Source organism: Benincasa hispida, chromosome 11 (genome assembly GCF_027475165.1).
Source record: "Benincasa hispida cultivar pf3 chromosome 11, pf3_genome.v1.1, whole genome shotgun sequence".
Taxonomy (NCBI): domain Eukaryota; kingdom Viridiplantae; phylum Streptophyta; class Magnoliopsida; order Cucurbitales; family Cucurbitaceae; genus Benincasa; species Benincasa hispida.
In genome coordinates, this window is record NC_143488.1 from 12,587,050 (window position 1) to 12,602,127 (window position 15,078).

The window sequence follows — 15,078 nt, forward strand, 5'->3', positions numbered from 1 at the left end:
TTCTCCCATAATGTTTGAATGTGTTGGTTCTTCTTCTTCTTCTTGTCTTAGCTCTTCAATTTCTCCTTCTTCTCCTCTTGTTCTTTTCCTTTGAAGTTGCCTCTCCTCACGGTCAATGTTTACAATCAAATCACAAAGTACACTCCAAGGAGAGCAGGTCATGCACAAAAGGAAATTTAATCACACTAACTGTTTTTGGGATTTTATTACTTCTCTTATTTTTTTATTTTTTATTTTTAAAGTAATTCAAAATTCAAATAAGCCAATTGTATGGTTTTCCAAAAATGACGCCAATTTGTTCAAGCTAAAAATGATGTCGTTAGCTCATTATAACCTAAAACAAATAGAATTTGCAAAATGCGCACAACTACTAATACTAACACGTAGTAAAGTGGATGCATGAGGTCGATCCACGAAGAATCTCTATTAATTGATAAAATTGAGTTTGGAAATCCAAATAGAGTGGGGATTTGTTGGTTCTAAGAAACCAAGTAAAAGTAAAACAAGAATTAGCCAATTAATGTAATTTAGATCATAAAAGCTTCCTAAAGACATTCCACATTTAATTCCTAAATTGCATTCATTTCTTAGGTTTTCTCAGCTATGACATTCTTGGAATTAGAAAGACTAAAATCAAGCATGATTAATGTGAGTGTTCTAAACTGGTAAATCTTTTCAAGAAAATAGGAAAAGAGGTCCAAACTTTCCATCAAAATCATTAGTTTCTGCAACCTAATTAACAGCAAGAACATTCAAGAACAACAAATTACAAGAAGAAATTGAATGAAAAAGTCTCAAGAATTAGCTAACCTAACATAATCCCCAAGATAAAAGAAATTACCTACTCATGAAGTAGCAAAACCTTCAAGAAATTCATTGAGTCTTGCAAGAATTTGTACAAAGATTGAAGAAAATTACGGAAATCTCTCTAAAAATACAGAAAAAAGTTCTCAAAATCACGATAGACTTTATCACTGATAGACTCGAAAAGCTGAATTTAAATTTTGCTATATCTACAGATTCTTTTGTATTGTGTTATATTTACTAATATTTTTATGTCTAATTGCCATATAAATAATAAATATTTTAGCTATATTTAAAAGTAGAAAATATTTATTTACTAATTCAAACATCATTTTTTTACTACTTCGTTTCTATAATTTTTTCGAGACATATATATCTTTTAACATCAACATTTTATTGATATATTTTTCCTTTTGGCACATTTTCCTAACCTTTTAAACTTTAAAAGTTTGCCTCTTATGAATAATGATCACATCCAGACAAAACATCGTTCTACAAGACGAGCCAACTTTTTACATTGGATAAATTCAACGTCAATGAATGGTCTATAATATATCTAATTGGATAAGCACTAGCAACAGCAGCCGTGCATTATTATTATCTATAAATTCCACACCTAAAATGTAGTTGAAGTTAAATTCTTTTAACAAGAATTAAGCTAAAAAAACCCTTTACAGAATCCATTTGCCTTCTAATCTTCTTCTCTTCAAGACAAAATGTCATATGAAGAAGTTGTAATGACAGATCCAATGGCACCAAATAATGGCTCTTTCAATGGTGGTGTTCCTCGTCGAGATGCAAACTTTCCCCCAAGTTCTTGGGGAGACTATCTTCTTTCCTCTCATTGCAACGATAATCCGGTATATGTAATATAATAACTTTGTTTCCAAATTTTTTCTTTTCCATCATTATGTAGTATCTTTGTTGTTTCATAGTTTCCTTTCTTTTCGTTGTTGCTTAACTTTTATTTTCATCTTTAAACTAGATTGGTTAATCATTTTGGTTATTAGCTATCGTAATTGTTTTCTTCAATTCCTAAGCTTAAAAATTAAAATAAAAACTTCCTTTACTTAGTATTACTTTTAGCCCCAAAATCGTTTACCTAATACTCGTCTATACTATACATGATTTTTGTACATGCTCATATTAATATACTAGTAAACTCACATATCTTGTAGCATTGTTAAATGTGGAAATGCTTTAAATTTGTTATCTTAGTGCTTCGAACATCCAAGTATGGTATGCCTTGTTAAAATTCGTATTCAACATATTTCATTATTTATGGTTAATTACGATTATGACTTTAGGGTTTAGGGAAATACACTATACAAGTTCTCTAACTTTACTGGCGTTGTTTTGTATTTTGAAAACATTCTTTTTAATAATATTGTTTTCTTTCTGTCTGATGGACGTAGCTTACACACCATTAGTGTATCACGTATATCTGTGTGTCTATCTTTCTTTACATTATTTTTATATTCTTTAATTGTTCATTTCATATCATTAAACATAGGTGGAGATTTCGACGTCTAACTTTTTGCTCAAAAGTGTATATCTTCTAACACCTGGGCTATATTAGGTTGGTTTAAAATTTTAAAAATAAAAAAATAAAAAGAACGAGTTGTATTTAGAGCTAGAGGTTCATAATACTTTTGGATATGAGTATTATTACATAATAGCTATGACATATGTTTTTTTTATGTGGGATACAATATTATGAAAAATTAGGTGGAAGACGACAAGTTCGGAAACAACTTCAAGAACTAAAAGAAGAAGTGAGAAGCATGTTTGCAGCTGCTGATATAACTTCAGAAAGACTAAGTTTAATTGATTCAATTCAACGTCTAGGTGTTTCTTACCACTTTGAAGATGAAATTAATGAAATTCTAGAACATATGCAAAAGCTTAGCAAAGTTGACGGTGATGAAGATCTTTACATTATTGCTCTTAGATTTTGATTGCTTAGACAACAAGGTTACTACGTTTCATGCGGTAAATTCATAAAATATTTTTCAAAGAATTACTTATTCTAGAAGAGAATTGAGAATTTTGATTTATTTGGTAAATGTTAATAATAATAAGTTTGGTTTTCTAAATGTTATTATGTTTAATAGGTTCTTGAGGTATAAAAAGCATATAATACGTCTTTCAACCTACGATAAGTGTCAAATTGATTCTTAAAGCTCCACTTTGGTAATTGATTTTAGTTTTAGTTTTCTACTTTTGAAAGTTTCCTTCCAATTTTTTCATTATGTTTTCATGTTTGTTAAGAAATTAAATAGCTTTTGAGGTTTTGAAAACTTTTTTTTTTTTCTAAACCCGACTTATGATGTTTGAATCAGAAAATTGTTACAAATAATCTCTTTAAGTTTCACTTTTTAGAATGAGTACCTTTAAAGAAATTTGTTATAATAGTTTTCTTGGTCCTTTTCAGCACCAAAATTTGAATAAAAAATTATTTTTCTCATCTTATATCCAAATTATCGATTCTTTTGATCTATTAAAGTGAATCTCACCAGGATGAACATTGAGATTCAACATAATTTTTTTAAAATATTGTGTAATCTTTCCAAATTTTAGATCTTTTGAAATTCTCTCTAATATAATTCTCTAATCTTTCCTAGTCTATATTAAATCTTACACCCAAACTTTTTGGTTCCACAATTATGTGAATTTTCAAAATGATTTACCAATTATCTAAATGAAATTTTAAATGGATGGGATTGTAGTTTTTTTTTTTTTTTAATTTTTAAAAGATTAGAAAGGTTGTAAGATTTGAGAAAAATTCTATTGAATATCGACCTGCATCTTAGCAGAGATTCCACTTAGAAATCCCAAAACAATCGATAGTTTGGATATAAGATGAAAATATAATTTTTCATTCAAATTTGTGTGGTCAATATTGGTCGAGAAAAGGACTGAAAAAAACTATTTCGACGAGTTTAAAAAATGTATGCTAGTTATAAAAGGTGGGAACATTTTCTTTTGGACAGTTTTTCGAAAACGTTAGTAATGAAAGGAAGACACAAAATATAGACTGCCAAAACCTTATGTTTATCGATCGGACTCTAAACTTTAAATATTTTGTTTTCAATAGGTTTTAAAGTTTTAATTTTATGTCTAATTTACCCATGATTTATAAAACAAAATTTATAAAACAGAGACTTGTTGTATCGGACATAAATTAAAATTTCAAACTTTTGATAAAGTTTTTTAGAGTTTGCAGATGTATTAGATACAACATTTGAAAGCTTAGTGATCTAATAGGTACTTTCTTATAAATTAAGGAATTTAGTAAAAGTTGGGGGAACAAACTCTGTAATTTAATCTTTGTTAACAAACTCAGTAACTTAATCTTTGTTAATCTTCATAAACAGAGATATTCAATAAATTTACAAATGAAAATGGAGATTTCAAAGAATCAATTGTGAAGGATGAATGTGGAATATTAAGTTTGTATGAGGCATCCCACTTGAGAATTAAAGGAGAAAATATATTAGATGAAGCATTAGCTTTCACAACAACTCAACTTCAAGCAATGGCAATGGATTCCACCTCTCCTTTCTCAGATGAAGCTAAATATGCTTTGAAGTGGCCAATCCATAAGGCTTTGCCAAGGTTTATGACTAGGCACTATATTTCTCTCTATACCAAGAATCCATTGAAGAATAATGATGTTTTGCTCACTTTTGCAAAGTTGGACTACAATTCTCTTCAAAAATTTTACCAAAAAGAAGTGGGTGAATTTTCAAGGTGAAGCTTTTATTTCATTAAAGTTTCTAATATGTTTGATTCTTTTATAATGTTCTAATTATGGATTTAATATATAGGTGGTGGAAGGATTTGAAATTGAGGGAGCAATTATATTTTTCAAGAGATAGGGTGATGGAGTGCTATATTTGGGCATTGGGAATATACTATGAACCACAATACTCTAATGCTAGAAGAATATTAGTCAAAGTAATTGCTCTTATATCTGTTCTTGATGATATGTATGATGTCTATGCCACACTTGATGAACTTCAACCATTCACCAAAGCAATTGAAAGGTTTAGCTCTTCAACTCCTTGTGTTAAACTAAAATTTTTCTAGTTCTAGTATTTGAAAATTATATAAGATAATCAAATTGTTATTATTGATTTTGGATTAAATAATTATCTTGACAGCTCCAATCTAATATTGTTTGATCTTTTGTTGTTTAAATTTAAGGTGGGATGTGAATTGCATTGATAAGCTCCCAAATTATATGAAAGGACTTTATGAAGCTATACTTGAAGTTTATGGAGAGATTGAAGATATTTGCAAGGATAATAATATTCCATTTGCATTTGATTATGCAAAAGAAGCGGTAAATTCTATTTTGTGATGTAAATTTCATATATATTTTTCTATCCACTTGTGTTTATTTCACAATTAGTAATTAGTTATTTACTGTGTATTGGGCGATTCAATTTTGAAAATGTATATTGATGAAGGTGAAAGCTAGGGAGAAAAAAGTTTTTTCAAATTATTTGTTTTCGGAAATATATTTATCCTAGGGTAATTGTTTTAAATGACAAATTTGCTACAAACTTTTTTAAATATAGCAAAATGTCACTGTCTGTCAGAAATAGATAGTGGTAGACATCTATAAGTATCTATCACTAATAGATGGTGATATTTTGTTATATTTGTAAATACATTGACTCATTTTACTATATTTCAATACAACCATTTATTTTATTACATTTCATAATAATTGTCTGGGATAGTTGCAAATATAGCAATCAAACCCAAAATATTAGCAAATATAATACAATGTAAAAGAATTTACACATATAGCAAAATTTAGATCCAACTCCTAGAGTTTATCAAAGATATACCATACCTCTAATAGAAGTTTATCGGTGATAGCCCATATTGCTAATAAGAATCTATCAACGATAAATTTTTCTATATTTACAATTCTTTAACAAAAAAAAAAAAAAAAATTGCTATATACTTGACTATTAACCCTAAAAATTCTACCGATTGTAATTACCCTATCTTTTACGGTTTCGAACATATTATCTTGCCGAGTGACATTCAAGGTTTGGTAAGTTAACCTGAAGGAGTTGTGACATTAAAAGAAGACATCTTTTTCTAATTTTATTTTGAGGTTTTGGGTACAGATGAAAAGGCAATGCAGAGCTTATTTTATGGAAGCCAAATGGTTCAATGAAGGTTACATACCAACAATGGAAGAATACATGAAAGTTGCCCTCATTTCTGCTGCCTACTATCTTTTTGCTTCAGTTTCCTTCCTTGCTTTGGGAAATATTGCTTCAAGAGAGGTTTTTGAATGGGCTCAAACTGACCCTATGCTTCTTAAAGCAACTGGAGTAATTGGCAGGCTTCTCAATGACATAGCTTCGCACAAGGTACACAGAAAAAAAATAAATTTGTGATGGCAAAGAATGATTTTGAATCTTTTGATAGCGTTTTAATAGTACTTTTCTATGCATCTATGATTTATATATTTACTCGTGTTATGTTTAGTTTGAACAAAAGAGAGGTCATGTGGCTTCTGCAATTGAATGTTACATGAAGGAATATGGAGTATCAGAAGAAGAGGCCCTAACTAAATTAGATAAGGAAGTGGAAAGAGCATGGAAAGATGTAACAAAAGACTACATAAAATCTTCCAAGTTTCCAAATGTGATCCTTGACTGTGTGTTGAATGTTGCTCGACTTTCAGATCTCTTTTATAAGGAAGGAGATGGTTACACATTCGCTGATGGAGAAACCAAGCAATTTATTACCTTATTGCTTATTCATCCTGTGCCAATTTGATCAATTCTACAACGTTGTTTGATCGATCTTTTTATATCTCAACACCTTTTCTTTCAATATATTTGTAGTCATTTGACGCATGTGTAGTTAATAGTTTGTTAAATCACTGATTGACCCAAAATTTATGTTAAATTGAAGAAACTTTGACTCAAATACCTCATATTTTATTTGTTTATAACTAACGATCGTAATGATCAGTTGGTATATTCTTATAAATATCACTAATTTTAAATTCAATATACATAGAGTTATCATCATTTTTTTAGTTTTGGTAAATTCATCTTAACATTGGAGAATAGTCACACTCTATTTAACCCTCCGAAATTTTGAGGCTAGTAATTTTTGTAAATTGAAATTGAAATTTAGATTTCACCTTGCACAAGTATTTTGAATTAAGTTTTGAAAGAAATTGTTGAGAAAATTATTATTTGGACTTAATTGGGTAGATTCTTTTTTTTTTTTTTTTTTTTTTTTGGCGTTTGAAGTATTCAAAATTAAACGTAGCTTGGAGAAGATAATTCGTTTCTTTGGAAATACACTGATAAAATAATTGAGTTAGTTGAAATTCAAGAATGGGGAGGAGTTAATTTTGATTTTGGCTAGGTCGAAATTTAGAGACCCGATCAATGGTCTTCCATTAATCGGGAGTCCAAATTAGATGACTACATCTTGAAGTGTAATTGTACACTCTCCATGCAACATGTGGTAATTGTGTGTCTCCTGCCACCATCGTTCCACTAATGCTGTTATCAGATGTCAGTTTAGTTGTATAGATTTTATACAAGAGACTTCGTAGAATCTTGTAGCTCATAGATCGTTCAATATACGAGGTTCTAGGTTCTCATGTTTTCGAATAACAGCTTCTCTTCACCGACAATGCATTGCATCTATATGCTCATCTTCCCAAATAGCCTCGGATCTATGGCTGCACTGTAAGTAGAAAATCGAGTCGTTGTATGGCCATGTGGTAACATCCCCGTCCATCTGATTCCATAGAAACAATATTAAATTTAACTTAAATATGTGTTAAAAATCAATGTGATTACAATCCATAAATACAATGACAATTAATAAAGAATACACCCTTCATTGTATAAATATAATCAATAAATACAATTAATTAAATATAATGACAATTAATAAAGAATAAATAAGTAAAAGAAGTTACAATCAATTAAATACCATAACAATTAAAAATAAAATACTAAGCCACATCACGAGTTCGATTGGGACAATTCCATCTATTATGCCATTCTTGTCTGCAAATTGTGCACCGTGTCTTGTAACGTTCCCTCCAATCCATCTCATTTTGCATGCAAGAAGTACAAGCTCTGCCAACCTTCCTAACTCGTGATTCGTCTAGATAAGTAGTGGGGAAGTTAGGATCAGGCGAACATTTTTTATCGGGGATGGGCTCGAACTGAGGTGATAACATGCCAGATAATGGGGAATTTTATACTTAGAACAAAGTGTGAGTTGTTTACAAATTTTTTTCAAGAACAATAGATTGGGCTGATTTTAATTTGCTTCTTACAAAATACGGGAAGTGATCTACATTTATGTGCATGTTTTAAATAATTTAGGGTGGATATACACATGTTAAGAAGATTTTCCATGTCATTTTAGATGTTGTATTTTATCTTCAAAGTTTCTTTCCACATAAATTAATTTTGACATTTTCGTTGTTGATTTGATAGATATTTTTGTTTGATGCCATTTAAAATCACCTCAATAAAATTTTCATCCTAAAAAAAAATACCAAAATAGCAATAAAATTGCAAGGTAATTATTTTTAAAGAAGTAATAAAAACCAAAGAAGACATACCAACTAGCAGTAAAGCGGACTACATTAAAGTTTATTATATTTATTAGAGTCATTTTTAATACTTAACCTAACATATATAACACAATGTTAATCACATGTACTTCTCCCTTATGATAACCCACTATAAAAAATATATCAACTTATTAAAAGAAAAATCTTGCACCTTATCAAAGAAACTTTGAAAAATGGTTTGTAGAACATTTCTTCAATATAATATCCATTGTAAACAAAATAAACATTAAAAAAATCAGTAAAATTATCAAAAAAACTTAATTCAAAGTTAAATAACAAAAATATATCAACTTACCAAATAAAATACTACACTGAAACAAATTAATAATATGAAGGTGGAAATGAAGGTAGAAGATGATCGGTATTTGAAAAAAAATGAAGAAGGTAGAAGAAATGAAGAGAATTTTGTTTTGGGTGAAGATGAAATGAGAGCTTCGGTGATGAAGGGGAAGATGAATTTCTTTTGGGTGAAGTTGAAATGAGGGTTTCAGTGAAGGAGAAGATGAATTTGGTGAAGGGGGAGATGAATTCGGTGGAAGAAATGAAGGGAAGGCAGTTTTTTTATGGTAGAAGAAGGCGGAAGAAGATAAAATTGGTCAGAATGCGTCTGTTCAAGAGACGCATTTGGATGGAGATAAAAAAAAAAAAGACCCCCTTCCCCTAAATAATAATAATAAAATATTATTGAATACGACTCTTGAAGAGACGCGTTCGGATGGAGAAAAAAAAAAAAAAACTCCCTTTCCCTTAAATAAGATTAAAACTCCCACTTTTTCAATTTAAATAAACCAATTCAATTAAAACTTATCTACAATTATAACTTGATACTAAGACTTATTTAAATATAAAATTCAAGATAATAACATTTAAATCTAAAACTTATCTAAAATTGGTTTCAAGCATATCAATATGAAATTTAATTTAAAACGTATCTAATCAACTCGATACTAAGAACTACAAATAAAAAAAGAACAATCACTTCAAACAAATCTCTAAAAAAATTTACTCATTCTCCACACCCACAAACAAATCTCTAAAATTAGTAAATAAACTACTTCAAAATATAGAATTAAGTGTTAAGATACAACAATGACAAAAAGTCTGGTACATAAAAAAATGTACATGATTGGCTTATTTTATGCAATGGAAAAATATCATACTCAAAACTTAAAAGTATCTGCAACTTAAAGTTAGGGACTTATTGGGATTTCATACATTCTCTTTTAACCATAGTTGTAATCCCTCTATAAAGGCAATCAAAGTACACCTTTAATAAAAAACTAATATAGGAATCAACGAGTAGAAGAGAAGATTGGAAGCTCAATCTTATCTACAAGCAATAAAAAAAATTTATGCATGCAACACTCATTTCCACAACTAAGTAGTTGCACAACAAATCTAAGTTCAACAGAATATGAAATGTGTTAATCTTACTAAAACTTAATCAAATACATAGAAATTTTACGAAATCATAATAACAAATGTGTTTCCAAGAGTTGAGACTATGATTCAAACACTTAAAATCAAATCAACTAAACTATGAAATCCAATGTCATGCTCTAAAAGCATTTTTCAAAACTAAGTGGCTAGCAATCTTTCATAGTAAAAACCGTTAGAATTATAATTTTTTAAATCAAAATTTATAAAAATTTCGACTAAGTTTCCCTTGAAAATTTCATAAACCACCTAAAAAAGGAAAATACACTCCCAAAATATTTGTCCAAAATCAACAACCAAGCGTATCTCACCACACACTCTTCAACAAAATCCAAATCACTATATTAGAAATACATCATTAGAATCAAATAAGAGAAAACATGCAAGTTTTCATTTACAAATAATTTGAATCTAAGGCTAGCAACTCTAGTTACAAATTTTTAAAAAATATGATAGCAAAATTACAAATACAGAAATTTAAAAAAAAAATAAGCTTCTTCCACAAAAGTCCATAATTATAACCTATAATCATAAATCCAAATTTATGTTCAACCCCTAGGACCTAATTTCATTCACCAAAATAACCAATTAACTCCAAATAGATTACCCAAAATGTGGTTAGATTCGAATGCCACTTCAAAACTACAACTAAGTAATCCAACCTACGAAATGTTCATTAATAATGGTTACAAACTCAAATTCCAGCAACTATGTAACAATTCCAAAAGAGTTTCAAGGCCTCGATACCTATCAAAATGTCCAAACATCGTTAACTTTGTTGGACTGTGACTCCAATCCCTTGAAATCTTTGAATTGAGCATCAAAAATTGAAAATAACTCAATTATTAGACTAATACTTCGTAACAAATAACTATTAATACTAGCCTCCATCCTTATCAAAACTTTGTCAAGATCGGTCTCAAACCTATTCGACAACAACTCAACTCCTTCCAACAGTTCAATCGAACACCAAAAAAACTGATAGGTATTACTAAGTCAATGTAAAAAATTATTGAGTGTTAAAAAATCTTCAAGCAAAACTACCAACACCAACCAAAATATTGTGTACAACAATGGAACAAATCCAATATCCAACAGCAAACAAGATATACCTCATATACTTAACGAAAATCTTACCGAAATCGATACCAACCTGTTGGACAGCACATTAATGTTCTCCAAATCTTGAATCTAAAGCCGAATCACAAAGAGCATCAATCAAATTGCGTAAAAAAAACTTTTGGGTATTAAAAAATTTCCAAGAAACCCACTAAAGTAATCAAAACTCACCAAACTTACCAAAACCTTAACCAAAAATATAAGATTCCAGCGAGATGGAACATAGATCTTACGAGATAGAGTAAAGCTCGTGTGTGAAAAGATCTGATACAAAGATGGATCTTGATGATAGCGTGGATAACCTCGACGACGACGAGGGGATCTGGCTGGACCGACTTGACTGACACTGAAACTAGTAGTAAACAATTACAGATCTGGTGGTGAAACTGGATAGGGAGAGGGATTGTAGTATCACTGCATGTGAATGGCCGACGACAATAAGATCTCCCGGATCGAGCTATGAAGGGAAGTCGATTGGGTGACAGTAATGAGAGAGAGACGACCGACGGAGCTGCTTTGCGTGAGGAAAAAGAGAGATTGGACAAGGGAGGGAGAGATCGGGCTTGAGAGAACATCGGGAAGGGGATTTTGGAAGGGGGCATTTGAGATAATTTTTAGGGTTGCTCTAGGGCATTTAACCCTTTTACTTCTTTAAAATAATAAGTCGATTATTCTTGACATTTTATTCGTGTCAAGTAAGAGCTTATTATACTTGACACGAAAAATGTGTCAAAACATTCCATCAATCTCCGTCTTTTTAACCCTTTTAATTGACATTTTCTTTTCTAACAGATCATTACTTGACGTTTTCTTTCCAAAGAAATGTCAAGTAATTAAAAACTACAATTGTCAAGTAATGTAGATTTTATAGTAGTGATACCTCAAAGTGAATCGAGAAAGAGAGAAGGTTGGGCAAAACTGGTGGTTGCGCAGCAAATCGACGCAACAGTGTAGGTGGCGGTAGATCTATTCAGGTCAGGCGGTGTGGGCTCCGATTAGAGTTGAGCAATGCATCACCTCTAGTTGGGGTTAAGCAATGTAGCGCTTCAGGTTGGGTCAGACAACAGCAGTCGCAGTGAGGTTGGGTCAACGGATTCAACTGGCTGGAGTTTGGGGACGGAGGTCAGGCGGCGACACAAGGAAAAAGAAAGAGAAAAAACTTAGGGAGAGGGTTGCACGATAGAGAAGGAAAAAAAAAATAAATGGGTAGAACAGAAAAAAATTGAAAGGGGAGAGGGGTTAAGAGGAAATAAAGGGCAAAAAGAAAATGAGGGTTTTAAAAAAAGCTAGTTCTCTCAATGGTTTTTTTTATTAAAAAAAAAATCGTCGGAAGAGCCTATTTTACTGGTTTTCTTATCCCGACGCCCCTACTCTTAGCGTCGGGATAAGTGCTCTCTCCTGACGCCATACATATAGCATGGGGAGTTGTCAGGAATTTTTTCGCAATATTTTTCTAATTCCGATAGTGTAGTATAAGGCGTTAACAATATCTCTTTCCCCCGACGACATTAAAACTACCATCGAGAGAGCCTTTTTTTCTCGATGCTTTTTTAGCATCGGGAAAATTTTCATTCGGAAATACCAAATTTTTTGTAGTGATTTCTCCTCCGATGAAGCTCTAACGATGAAGTCACCACCCTACAATGAAGTTTCAGTAGCCATCACCAATGTCCTTTCACTCTTCATCCGCTCCACTAGTGACAGTGCAATGGTGGGTCGGCGCTCTTTCCAGTGAATTTTCGATGTTGAGATCCGCATCGCCTACGGATTGAGCGTCCTCCAATGCTGCAACAATGGGTGACGTCTCGTAATCCTTTCCGGCAATTTTAGGTTCGAAATCAACTCCGATGCCATAAGAGTGAAACTCGTCTTTCTGTCTAGTGACACTAGCGTTCGGCAAATCGGCCTTGGACCACAGAGCTGTGGTTTCTTTTTCTTCTTTTTCACCTTCTTTTTCTTTTCTGATTTCTTCTCCTCTGTTTTCTTTTACTTCAATCATCCATGGATGCAAAATATTTCCGATATATGATTTCTTCCTTGCACTTTCTTTTTCAATTTCTTCGATGTCAGTGTCTTCATCTTCTTCATAATTGTATTATGCTTCATCTTTGGCTTCATAATCTTCTTCTCTAGCATTGTACTTTGCAAAATTTTTACAGAGAACATCTACTGTTTTTTGCTATTTTTAAGCTGTTTGGCTACAAAATCTGATGGATGGATGTGGTAGTGGCTATTTTTGTTTTATGCTTTGTGTGGATGGATGAATTTTGATATGATTTAGGATTTCCGAATGGGGTGTTGAGATGAATATGAAAATGGTGATGCTGGTGAGGTATGTTGGGTTTGAGAATACCTTGGAGAGATGAATCCCGCCGTCCATCGTTGATGTGCGTGTCTCCGACTGCCATCTATGGTTTGCCTTCTTCCCGGTAACATCATCCGAGGGCTTTGATATCAACTGATGCAGCAGGTTGGAGCATTAGACCAAATCCATGGCCAAGCAATGGAAATCCATGCCTAAGAGAGAATATTTTCGGAATAACTAAAATTCTATTTCAAAATGGATGACAATTACAACCTTAAATTGACTATTTATAGCCTTACAATCAAATAAGACAAATAACTAACTAATTTTAATTGAACATTAATGAATCTAAATTAACAATTAAACTAAATATAAACTAAAATAAACTAATTATTCTAATTTTCTTCATTAGTATGGGCGTTAGATCCATTCTAAGCCGAGAAACCTTTCTATCTTTTATTATACTCCAAAACCTTTTTAATTATGTTTCTGAATTATTGAGCATCAGCTACAGAGTCGTTTAGGTTGAAAATATTTGAATAGGACCAAATACTCCACGTGATGAGAATACCTTTGTCCCTCTCTTCCACATTCAATCTATTAGTCCATTGCCTCCATACGACCTCCGAGCTATCCACATTCCTATTTTTTTAAAAAAAAATAAAGAATTATCAAAAATACGATAAAAGTTAAAAAAATTTCTATTTACAAATAGTTTTAGATTGAGCTAGATTTACTATTATTTTATGTTAAATTGTCATCTAAGCAATTGTCCAAAAAAAAATTGTCGTTGATAGATGTGAAGAATCGAATAGCTCCAATTGCACTAGATCGATGTGAAATATCTAATGGCCATAAGTTGAATGAATGAAACACATTGAAGTAAACTGTCACTATGTTTGTCATGCTGTTCAGGATGGCACCGTTGCTAAAAGTCACGTTGCTGCAAATGAGCAACTTGCAGATATCTTTACGAAGACCTTGGAAAAACAACTATTTCATTATCTTCTTCGCAAGTCTATTTCTTTATCTTCTTCACAAGTTGGGTATTTGGGATCCTGATGCTCCAACTTGAGTGGGTTATTAAGAAATACTTTCATATCTATTTGAATATATTTTTGTCATTTATTTATTTTGTAAAATTTTTCTATATTTAGTTTGGATTGTAATTTAGCTTTACCCAATCATAGATTGTATGTATTACATTTGTATACTAAATGAAAAATCAAAGGAAACAACTTTTGTCCTAGCCACACTAACGGCATTCTCTCAAAGTTTAGGGTTTTGTACGCGAACTTACACATATAAGTTCGATCAACACAGAATTGCTCAATTTTCGTATGAACAATCAATTGCCACAAAAGCTAGCTTAATGGGCCGTTGAAGAAACTTGGTGAGAGTGAATCATGATGAAAAATGAAATATATATCCAAACAAAAATATTAAAAGGTTTTATTACTTTTTCTAAGAAATTCAACATGAACTATTTGCTTCTAGGTACCACAATTCGATATGCTGACATTAACAACAAATTAAAGAAAAACTCTCATTGTATATACTCTCATATTGACTGCCAACACACAAACTCACACATACAACTTATAAGTTTGATCAACATAGAATTGTTCGAGGTCGTTTGAACAATCAATTCCCTAAAAAACAAGGTTTCTGTTGGGTTATTTTGATGTTAGCAGCCCAAAACAAAAGGTTTCACCACTACTATGGCTCAGAGCTACCGGATAAGATCGGCTGAAGTTGGTCAAAA

General features: G+C 31.4%; 1 pseudogene across 1 annotated transcript; it reads left to right on the forward strand.

The window, feature by feature from the left end:
- The first annotated feature begins 1,425 nt into the window (after nt 1–1,425).
- Nucleotides 1,426–6,768, forward strand: LOC120090131 ((-)-germacrene D synthase-like; annotated as a pseudogene). The gene is made up of 8 exons (XR_016524880.1): nt 1,426–1,664; nt 2,384–2,387; nt 2,548–2,796; nt 4,182–4,557; nt 4,635–4,853; nt 5,014–5,152; nt 5,955–6,203; nt 6,322–6,768. The product of XR_016524880.1 is annotated as a (-)-germacrene D synthase-like (transcript).
- The last annotated feature ends 8,310 nt before the right edge of the window (nt 6,769–15,078 follow it).